The sequence below is a fragment of the Delphinapterus leucas genome, chromosome 6 (assembly GCF_059928025.1).
Source record: "Delphinapterus leucas isolate spDelLeu-1000000601 "Yukka" chromosome 6, BTC_Dleu_Yukka2, whole genome shotgun sequence".
Lineage (NCBI taxonomy): Eukaryota > Metazoa > Chordata > Mammalia > Artiodactyla > Monodontidae > Delphinapterus > Delphinapterus leucas.
Window position 1 is genome coordinate 7938686 of NC_143134.1, and position 11602 is coordinate 7950287.

Below are 11602 nucleotides of genomic sequence, written 5' to 3' on the forward strand. Positions count from 1 at the left end.
AAGTATGACTAATTTTCTCCTGACCCCTACCCTCAATTTGATTATCTCTGTACTAGCAGAAATCCAATGGAGCCCCACGCGATTTAACAGAAGTAGAGTCAAAACCTGTGTTTGGCTCCAACGTAGAAAACGCAGCAGGCCCAGTCACCCCGTCCTTCCTAGAGAATATGTCAATTTCATTATAAAAAACATTTCCACACCAATCTGTTTTTAGGAGTACTTCACAACGCCTATGTGCCAGGAGTATATACAGCCCAAGTCATCATTAAAACACATCTAACAATCTACTTTCTATGAATTCGAGCATCCTATGCATAATTTTGATATGATCAACTTACACCTCTTATAAAAATTTTTTTACTACTAACATTAGTCCTATGTATATGAGAGGTTTCACTACTTGTCATCATACCAGGCAACCCACCACACACTTAAGAAATATGTCTGACAAAAGAGTTACTTTGATAGAGAAAATGACAGAGGTTTAAATGCTCTTATTCCTGGAAGTGAACTTACTCCTAAGAATTTTATGTTCCCCGTGCCACCACGTTACACCACATGCTATACAGGAAGGTTCTCTAAGTAAGCTGTCAGGCCCATACCCCCAAAATACTGTCGTATATCCTTCCTGTACTGATAAACTCTATGGCTTTTACTGTCATTCTGCTGCCCATTATCTCAGGAAACATAATTGTAGTAACAAGCTCATGCTGGTTAATGGTATCCCCATTCTAATAAAAAACATGAACCCATAAGCTATAGAAGCATCCAACAATTATTCTCTAAAACAATCCACCATGTCAATACTACTTATAATGGCTGTTATCATTAATCTAATATACTCTGGTCAAGGAACACAGTGAATTACAAAAATCTTTAATTCAGCAGTATCCACCATCATAACAATAGCCCTTGTAACAAAAGTAGGACTTTGCCCGTTTCACTTCTGAGTGCCTGAAGTAACACAAGGCATTCCATGAACAGCAGGCCTGATGCTATTAATGTGACAAAATTGCACCCCTCTCGGTTTTATACCACATGTCACCATCCATCACCCTAAACATACTATTAATCATAGTGATATTATGAATCATAATTGGAGGCTGAGGCAGACTTAGCCATACTCACCTAGAAAAAATTATAGCTTCCTCATCAATTGCCCATATAGGATGCATAACAGCTATTATAATGTATATTCCAATTATAACAATCCTAAACATACTAATTTATATCATAACAACACTATCTTCTTACTATTTATGCCCAGGTGATGTACGACAACAGTATCATTATCACACACATGAGATAAAACACCTCCCATCACAATCCTTTTCCTCACCATTATAGTATCGTTAGGAGGTAGCCCACCACTATCAGGGTTTTTACCCAGATGAATAATTATCCAAGAAATAACAAAAATGATAACATCATTCTACCAACACTAATAGCCATCATAGCAGTCCTCAGCATATATTTCTACTTGCAGCTAACGTACTCCACATCACTAACTATATTCCCTTCAATAAACAACACAAAAATACACAATTTGAACATACAAAACAGATAACCTTCCTATCATTACTAATTGTAATATCCACTCAGTTACTACCCTTAATACCCATTCTATCCATGCTGCATTAGGAATTTAGGGTAGTTCAGACCAACAGCTTTCAAAACCCTAAACAAGTACAACTTAATTTCTTTTTTTTTTTTTTTTTCTTGCGGTGCGCGGGCCTCTCACTGTTGTGGCCTCTCCCGTTGTGGAGCACAGGCTCCGGACGCGCAGGCTCAGCGGCCATGGCTTACGGGCCCAGCCACTCTGCAGCATGGGGGATCTTCCCGGACCGGGGCACGAACCCGTGTCCCCTGCATTGGCAGGCGGACTCTCAACCACTGCACCACCAGGGAAGCCCCAGTTTCTAAAAATAAGGATTGCAGGACTCCATCCTATATCAGCTGAATGCAAATCAAAGATTTTAATTAAGCCAAATCCTTACGAGATTGATGAGCTTCCACCCCAGGAAATGTTAGTTCACAGGTAAATCCTCTAGTCAATTGGCTTCAATCTACTACTCCCGCCCTCAAGGAAAAAAAAAAGGCAGGAAAAGCATCAGCAGAGTTGAACTGCTTTTTTGAATTTGCAATTCAGTGTGTTCATTTATCACAGGGTTTGCCAAAAAGAGGACGCAATCTCTGTCTTTAGACTTGCAGTCTAATGCTAGCTCAGTCATTTTACCTCTGTTCATAAACTGATTATCTGCTACAAATCACAAAGATGTCGGCACTTTATATTTACTGTTTGGTGCTGGAGCTGGAGTAGCAGGCACCACCTCCAATCTGTTAATCCAGTCTGAGTTATGCTAATCTGGAGCGCTACTTGGAGATGACCAAATCTGTAATGTAGTCATACAGTCCCTGCACGTGTAATAATTTTCTTTATAGTTGTACCCATTATGATTGCAGGGTTTGAAAAATGACTTGTGACCCACAGCAAGCATCATACTCAATGGTGAAAAACTGAAAGCATTTCCATTAAGATCAGGAACAAGACAAGGGTGTCCAGTCTCGCCACTCTTATTCAACATAGTTATGGAAGTCCTAGTCATGGCAATCAAAGAAAAAAAAGAAAAGGAATACAAATTGGAAAAGAAGAAGTAAAACTGTCACTCCTTGCAGATGACATGATACTGTACATAGAAAATCCTAAAGATGCCACCAGAAGACTACTAGAACTAATCAATGAATTTGGTACAGTTGCAGGATACAAAATTAATGCACAGAAATCTCTGGCATTCCTATACACCAACAATGAAAAATCAGAAAGAAATTAAGAAAACACTCCCATTTAACATTGCAACAAAAAGAATAAAATATCTAGAAATAAACCTGCCTAAGGAGGCGAAAGAGTTGTAGTCAGAAAACTATAAAACACTGATGAAAGAAATCAAAGATGACATAAACAGATGGAGAAATATACCATGTTCTTGGATTGGAAGAATCAATATTGTGAAAATGACTATAGTACCCAAAGCAATCTACAGATTCAGTGCAAACCCTATCAAACCACCAATGGCATTCTTCACAGAATGAGAACAAAAAATTTTACAATTCGTATGGAAAGAGAAGACCCCGAATAGCCAAAGCAACCTTGAGAAAGAAAAACGGAGCTGGAGGAATCAGGCTCCCCGACTTCAAATTACACTACAGACCTGCAGTAATCAAGACAGTATGGTACTGGCACAAAAACAGAAATATAGATCAATGGAACAGGATAGAAAGCCCAGAGATAAACCCACACATATATGGGCAACTAATTTATGACAAAGGAGGCAAGAATATACAATGGAGAAAAGACAGCCTCTTCAGTAAGTGGTGCTGGGAAAACTGGACAGCTACATGTAAAAGAATGAAATTAGAACACTACCTAACACCATACACAAAAACTCCAGATGGATTAAAGACTTAAATGTAAGACAAGACACTATAAAACTCTTAGAGGAAAACATAGGAAAAACACTCTTTGACATAAACCACAGCAAGATCTTTTTTTGACGCACCTCTAGAGTAAAAGAAATAAAAACAAAAATAAACAAATGGGACTTAATTAAACTTAAAAGCTTTTGCACAGCAAAGGAAAACATAAGGAAGACAAAAAGACAACCCTCAGAATGGGAGAAAATATTTGCAAATGAAACAACAAAGGATTAATCTCCAAAATACACAAATAGCTCATGGAGCTCAATATCAAAAAAACAAAAATCCAGTTAAAAAATGGGGGGCTTCCCTGGTGGTGCAGTGGTTGAGAGTCCGCCTGCCGATGCAGAGGACACGGGTTCGTGCCCTGGTCCGGGAAGATCCCACATGCCGCAGAGCAGCTAGGCCCCTGAGCCATGGCCGCTGAGCCTGTGCATCTGGAGCCTGTGCTCCACAATGGGAGAGGCTACAACAGTGGGAGGCCCGCGTACCGCGAAAAAAAAAAAAAGGGGGGCAGAAGACCTAAATAGACATTTCACCAAGGAAGACATACAGATGGCAAAGAGGCATATGAAAAGATGCTCAACGTCAGTAATTATTAGAGAAATGCAAATCAAAACTACAATGAGGTATATCACCTCACACTGGTCAGAATGGCGATTATCAAAAAATTTAGAAACAATAAATGCTGGAGAGGGTGTGGTAAAAAGGGAACCTTCCTGCACTGTTGGTAGGAATGTAAGGTGATACAACCACTATGGAAAACAGTATGGAGGTTCCTTAAAAAACTAAAAAGAGAACTACCATATGACCCAGCAATCCCACTACTGGGCATATACCCTGAGAAAACCATAACTCAAAAAGAGACATGTACCACAATGTTCATTGCAGCACTATTTACAATAGCCAGGACATGGAAGCAACCTAAGTGTCCACTGACAGATGAATGGATAAAGAAGATGTGGCACATATATACAATGGAATATTAGACATAAAAAGAAACAAAATTGAGTTATTTGCAGTGAGGTGGATGGACCAAGAGTCTGCCCTACAGAGTGAAGTAAGTCAGAGAGAGAAAAACAAATACCATATGCTAATCTAAAAAAAAAATGGTACTGATGAACCTAGTTGCAGGGCAGGAATAAAGAGGTAGACATAGAAAATGGACTTGAGGACATGGGTTGGAAGGCGAAGCTGGGGTGAAGTGAGAGTAGCATCAACATATATACACTACCGAATGTAAAATAGATAGCTAGTGGGAAGCAGCTGCATAGCACAGGGAGATCAGCTCGGTGCTTTGCAATGACCTAGAGGGGTGGGATAGGGAGGATGGGAAGGAGGCTCAAGAGGGAGGGGATATGGAGACATATGTATGCATATGGCTGATTCACTTTGGTGTACAACAGAATCTAACACAGTATTGTGAAGCAGTTATACTCCAATAAAGATCTATGAAAAAAAAAAGCTGACTTGTGCCACTAATAACTGGGGCACCTGATAGAGCATTTCCCCGAATAAATCATGTAAACTTTTGACTACTTCCCCCCCATCATTCTTACTCCTACTCATATCACCAGTAGTAGAAGCTGGTTCTGGTACCAGTGGAACCGTACATTCAGCTCTAGCCAGCAGTGTGGCCCACGCAGGAGCCTCTGTCGACCTAACCATTTTCTCCTTTACATCGAGCAGGGTCTCTTCAATTCTTGGTGCTATTACTTTTATTACTATAGCCTTTAATACAAAATCAGCAGTCACATCCCAATACCAAACACCATTATTTGTTTAATCTTCCCCAACTATAGCCATATTACTATAATTACCACTCTCAGTCCGAGCAGCCAGAATTGCCATACTGTTAAGAGATAGAAATTTAAACACTACTTTCTTTGACCCTGCAGGAGGAGATCGAATCCTATACCAACACCTATTTTGGTTCTTTGGTCACCCTCAAGTCTGTATTCATGGCCTACCAGGGTTTGTTATAATCTCACATATCATTACATACTATTTAGGACAAAAAGTGCCTTTCAGCTATTCGGGAATGGCTTGAGTCATGTCCACTGGCTTTTTAGGATTTATCTTATGGGCCCATCATATGTTTACCATAGGGATAGCTGTCGACCCATGAGCATACTTTGCATCAGCTACCGTAATTACTTCCATCCCTGCAGGAGCAAAAGTAGGTGATTAGCAACTCCTCACGGAGGTAATATTACATGACCTCTCACTAATATTATGAGCTTTCAGCTTTAGTTTTCTTTTTACAGTAGGTGGTTTGACAGGAATCATCTCAGCCAACTCATCCCCAGACACTGTCTTCCAGGATACATACTATGTAGTAGCACACTTCCATGGCGTAATGTCCATGGGAGCCATCTTCACTATTACAGGCGGCTTCTACACTGATTTCCACTATTCTCAGGTTATACACTTAACATGAGCAAAAATTCACAAGTATATTTGTAGTAGTAAATATGACTTCCTGCAGCACTTTCTTGGCCTCTCAGGGATGTCACTACGTTACTCCAAGTACCCTGTTGCACACACAACATGAAATATTTTGTCTTTAGGCTCATTCATCTCAGTAACAGCAGTAGTGCTTAGTAATCTTCATACTTTGAAAAGCATTTGCATCTAAACAAGAAGTCTCAGCAGTGAAAACTGCTAGTCCTAACCTAGCATGGTTACACGGATGCCCTCCACCATATCCTGTTTGAAGATCCTACCTATGTAAATGTAAAATAAGGATGGACTCAAATCCTTTTCAAGCAGTTTCAATCCAACACCATAACCGTTACGTCTTTCTCAATAAAGGAGATAAAAGTAAAAAGTGATGTAAGTTTGTCAAAGTTAAATCATAGGCTAAAATCTTATATATCACTAAGGCATATCCATTTCATCTAGGGTCTCAAGATGCAACATCACCGATTATGGAAGAACTTTTACATTTTCATGATTATGCATTAATAATCATTTTCTTGGATAAGTTCTCTAGTCCTCTATTATTTCACTAATATTGACAACTAAACTGACCCATATACGTACAACAGATGCACAGGTAGAGAAAAGCTGCACAATTTACCAGCCATCATTGTAATCTTAATTGCCCTATCATCACTGTGAATCCTTTACATGATACATGAAATCAATAACTCTTCCCAAACCATAAAAAACTATGGGTCAGGGCTTCCCTTGTGGCGCAGTGGTTGAGAGTCCGCCTGCCGATGCAGGGGACACGGGTTCGTGCCCCGGACCAGGAAGATCCCACATGCCGCGGAGCGGCTGGGCCCCTGAGCCATGACCGCTGAGCCTGCGCGTCCGCAATGGGAGAGGCCACAACAGTGAGAGGCCCGCGTACCGCAAAAACAAAACAAAACAAAACAAAAAAACAACTATGGGTCAGTAATGATACTGAAGCTACAAATACACAGATTATGAAGATTTAAATGTTGACTCCTCTGTAATCCCCACATAAGCGCTAAAACCAGGAGAATAATGACTAATAGAAGTCAACAACCACGTAGTATAGAGATAGTCGTTGAATATTAGTTTCATCTGAAAATGTTTTACACTGCTGAGCTGTTTCTCCTTTAGGCCTAAAAAGAGCTGCTATCCCAGGACGCCTAAATTAAAGAATCCTAATACCGACAGGACCAGGCCTATGTTGTGGACAAGAGAGTTCGTTTTCCTGTGTTCAAAGACAGGACAGAGGGATATGGATGAGATATGGGGTGAGTCTGGAGCCCATGGGGGATGTACTCTCCAAGCTCCAAGATGGGAATGGGGCCTCGGGGGTCCCAGGCCACCCGGCGTGCCCTCCCGAGCAGGATCTTGGCAACATTCCCTGTCAGTGATGAGGCGGCCTGAGCACCTGTCACGGCCCCAATGCTGTGACCTATGTGGGCCCCAAGCTCTTGGGACCACACCCCACACTCTGTGGGTCAGCCCTGTAGGATCTTCCCTGCCACAGGAGCAGCGACCACCCAGCAAGCAGGCCCCTCCCAGGAGCCCAGGACAGCAATGACGCAGATGAGGCAGAGCCCAAGAAATGGGACCAGAGGGCCCAACAGGCAGCTGGTCAGGTCCCGGCTCATCTGCACCCCGGACACCCTTGTCCCTCGTACACCCCCTTCCTCATACAGCCTCCCGAAATACAGATTCTTCAGATGCAAAGAGGCAGAGCTTCAGACTGAAAGTCAGCTCTTCCAAAATGACCCATCAGCGAACACTGCAGGATTCCACTCAGATGGGGCCCCTGGTGTCGACAACTCATGGACCAAAGTGGACGTCGGTGCCGGGGCTGTCGGAAGGGGTGGGGAGTGGAACGTTGTGGAATTTGGTTTGGCAAGATGAAAAGTTCTAGGGATGGTGGTGATGGCTCCACAAGAAGGTGAATAAATCTGATGCCTCAGAAACGTGCACTTAAAATGGTGAAGGGTATGTGACGTGTGTTATTCTGCTTAAAATAAATTTTAAAAATGATTTCTTGTTAATTGAGATTCCATTTCGACTCCCCTTCATCACAAATGTCGGAGGCCCAAACATAGTCCCCCACCTTAGGGACCATCATGGTACCCGCACAGAGCACATGGGGGACCATTCTTAGGGGGAGCTAGTCTGTGCTCACCTGAGCTTTGTCCAGGGGGACCCAGGCAGTGGTGACCCCCATGGATTAGATACATGGTATGCTATGATATTAATATGATTCTGTAACCAAGCAGGACCCTATGGAGCCTTCCCAGAACAGTGCCCCCTGCCCCCATGTCCTCTGCCTGCCTCTTGTCTGTAGAAAAACTTTAGTCTCCCAGGCTTCCGCAAGTTCCAAAGACTACATTTAGTCAGAGAAATGAGAAAATGCAGGAGGGAAAACAGCCAAACAAGACAACATAATAATACTTCAGCCATTAAACAAAGCCAAGAACCTCTAGTTCCTCCTCAAGGGCTGTAGATAATATTCTGAGCCACGGCCTTCGAGCTGTTTTGCAGATACTGAAGCCCCCACCAGGTGGGAGAAGTTAACTGCATGCTGCCCACAAGCACGTAGACCCCAGACCAGCCGGAACCAGAAGGTGGATGATGCTGAGTCACCACCAGCCAATCAGAAGGGTGTCCATCAGCTGACCACACACCCCACAACCCCCCTCCCTCACCCTGTCTTTAACAACCTTTCGCAGAAAGCCTTAGGGGAGTTTGGGCCTTTTAAGCATAAGCTGCCCTGGACTCCTTGCTTGGCGCCTGCAACGAAAGCTGTACCACAACCCAGGGTCAGTAGATTGGCTTTACTGCACACAGGTGAGTGGACCCGAGTTTGGTTTGGAAGCAATACCACCAAGGGTTACTGGTCACTCGGCAGAACACTGAGCAGCAACCTGCTCAAAGGTTCCTGTCCTCATGTGAATGTGACAAGATTAAGAGAAGAAGAAGGACCACAGGTTAATTACAGCAACACCCTCAATTCAGATATTAGAAATCTCAGAGATGACCAGAACCACTGCAGGCGAAGAGCAGATAAGGGGTCTTCCCGTACACGTGATCCTGACCCATGCAGATGGGGAGAGACCCACACAGTCCCCACACCCTGCGCCTGGGGTCACATGTCCCCTTGGTCAGGACACCACGGCCCTGCTGGTTGGCCCCCTAATGTGGAAATGAGCTGGGTTCCTGGGACCTCCTGCGATGGCAGAAGAAGTGTAGGATTGGTCTCCTCTCCCCACACTTGTCCCAGAGAAGTCCTCCTCTTTTCACTCTGGTTCTGTGGTATTTTAACTGTTTTTAAAGCTTTCGGGATAAGTTGAACATCCTACCTTGGTTCTGGCAGGCTCAGTCCTTTCTTGGCTCGCTGAGGTGTTGAGAAAACACACAGGACAGCAGGGCTGAAAGCCGAGGGCAGCTCTGGTCTCTGCTGAGTAGCGATGGTTGACGGGAAGTAGATTACAGTAGCAGCCTCACCTGCTCTCCCATCAGCCTTTTGCCCAATCCATGTGCCCTGCAATCAGTTCATCAGCTAAACCTGCCTGCCTACTCACTATGCACGGGCTGATAAATTGGGATAATTTCCAGGTAGCCCACCTGAGGAGTCTCCACGAGGCCCAGGGAAGGTGAACCTTACGGGGGTAAAGACGAAGGCCCTGACCGCAGCACTGACCCCTGGGAGGGCCAGGTAGAGCAGAGCGCTGCTACCCAGACAAGCCCACCTGAGCTCCAGACCCCAGACATCTAAGCACTGACATTCAGACACAGGCACCGAGCTTTCCAGGACTGAGGCCAGGACAGGTCTCTACCCTGGTCTCCATAGTCCTAGTGTACGCAGAACACATTCAGGTCTAAACGTTCTCATTATAGACAGCACATGGTCTGGTCTAAACGTACTCAGTGTAGACAGGACATGGAGAGATCTAAATCTGCTGTGTAGACAGAACTTGGTCGGGTTTAAACTAGCTTAGGGCTGATCTCATAGGAGGTAAAGGTCACACACATGGGTCTCTCACCTTTGGACAGAGGGCTCACCCCCGTGTGGAAAGTAGGATATACATTTCTTGGAGAATAAATCAACATCGGGCTCCACACGTCATCCACATCAGGAAACTGAACAAAATCTTTGTCATTAAACATTTCAGCAGGCAAAACAAAAATGTTGCCAGTTTCTCTGGCCACGTGATGGTCAGGATCCAGGGCTGAGCCTGGAGCTTCTTGTAGTGCGGCCCCGTCTCCTGCAAGGACAGACAGGAAGTGGCCTGATTCCAGCGTCCCAGGCTTCCAGCTAGAGGCGGCCGCACTGGAAGCCCGGGCGGGACAGTCCGTTCTGAGGGCCAATTGCGGGTGGAGCCTGGTCAGGGCCGCCGAGAGCCCTGCACTCAGGTCCTGCTTCTTGGCAGCGTGGGCGGGGTGGGGGGTGGGGCTGGTGTCCCCTACGGCTCCCGGTCAGGTGACCTCACGCCCCGGGGCTGACAGGGGCACGGGCACCGAGCTGTCTTCGAGGGGAGACACGGGGAGAGGTTGGGGCACAGAAGCCGTCTGAGTGGAGAGCCCACTGGCAAGCTCCTCACGCAATGGCCCATTTCCACCCAGTGACCTGCCTGCCCATCGAAGTTCTGGGGGCCTGGCACCCTCTCTGCCACCCACTTGTAAGTCTCCCAAGCGTGCTATTCTAATAAATCATTTCTCATGTATCACTTTGCCTCTTGCTGAATTCTTTCTGCACTGAGACATAAAGAACCCAGCTCCCTGGAGCCCCTGAAATGCCACCTAGTGGTTTCACAACCCTGACCTCAATTGTACCTCTCTGGTGTTTGCAGACATTTTGGTGTCTCACCTGTTTCAACCTGGGGTTGCTCTTCCAGACTTCTGCTGTTTGATTCATAGATGCTTTCAAAATGATCCATAGACAAAGACATCTCCTTGGTCCTTCAATTCCAGAAAACTTGGTAAAAGTGTTAAAATAAATAGTATGTCTTTTATGGACATGATCTTAAAACAACTCAATCTACTCTTACTTTATATGTTTCAAGGCATCTTAATTAGGAGGGCACAGGTCAGAGATGACATGTTTATTCATTTTTGACAAAACACACTAGTGACTTTCGATGCCAGTTTTCCTCAAATCTCATTGAATTCATGGCAAACTCAGCCATCTGCTTTGATAGTAAAGACTTAAACACACGAACAAAACAAAAGGTCAACAACCAGTGAAGGACTGGTGGAAGGACAGCTTACATTGAGTGCTTATAAAATAATGTCAGTAAGAAATATAGCACCATTATTTTAAATTAAATTTGTAATAGTCTTCAAAGTTACTGTGCTCAAGGCTGTAGTCCTGTTTGCTTTTTATTACCCTAGACTGAGATTATATTCTTTTACAAATGACAGAAAAACACTTTAAAATATCAAGTGTATTTAAATATTTTCAAGTTTATAAAAGAAACAAATATTTTAACACTTTAGTTCTGCTCAATTAAGTAAATAAATTACACAGATGTATTTTGTTATTTATCTCTCTTTGGGATTCTGGAGAAGAATTCTAGAAAAGTATATTCTTTTTCGGAATGAAAATATATTCCTGAGATTGGCAAGCATATTAGTTGTTATTTGCAAACCTAAAATATTCTTAAAAGCTTGGCACCCTGACCTT

The 11602-nt window shown here is 43.8% G+C and overlaps 1 long non-coding RNA gene across 1 annotated transcript in view; it reads left to right on the forward strand.

The window, feature by feature from the left end:
* The window catches only part of LOC111185351 (uncharacterized), a 40307-nt gene extending 31693 nt beyond the window's left edge, over positions 1-8614 (forward strand). Inside the window, exon 4 of the long non-coding RNA XR_002647502.2 lies at positions 7069-8614. This is a non-coding gene — a long non-coding RNA (uncharacterized LOC111185351). The remainder of the gene's footprint in view (positions 1-7068) is intronic.
* Positions 8615-11602: the final 2988 nt, after the last annotated feature.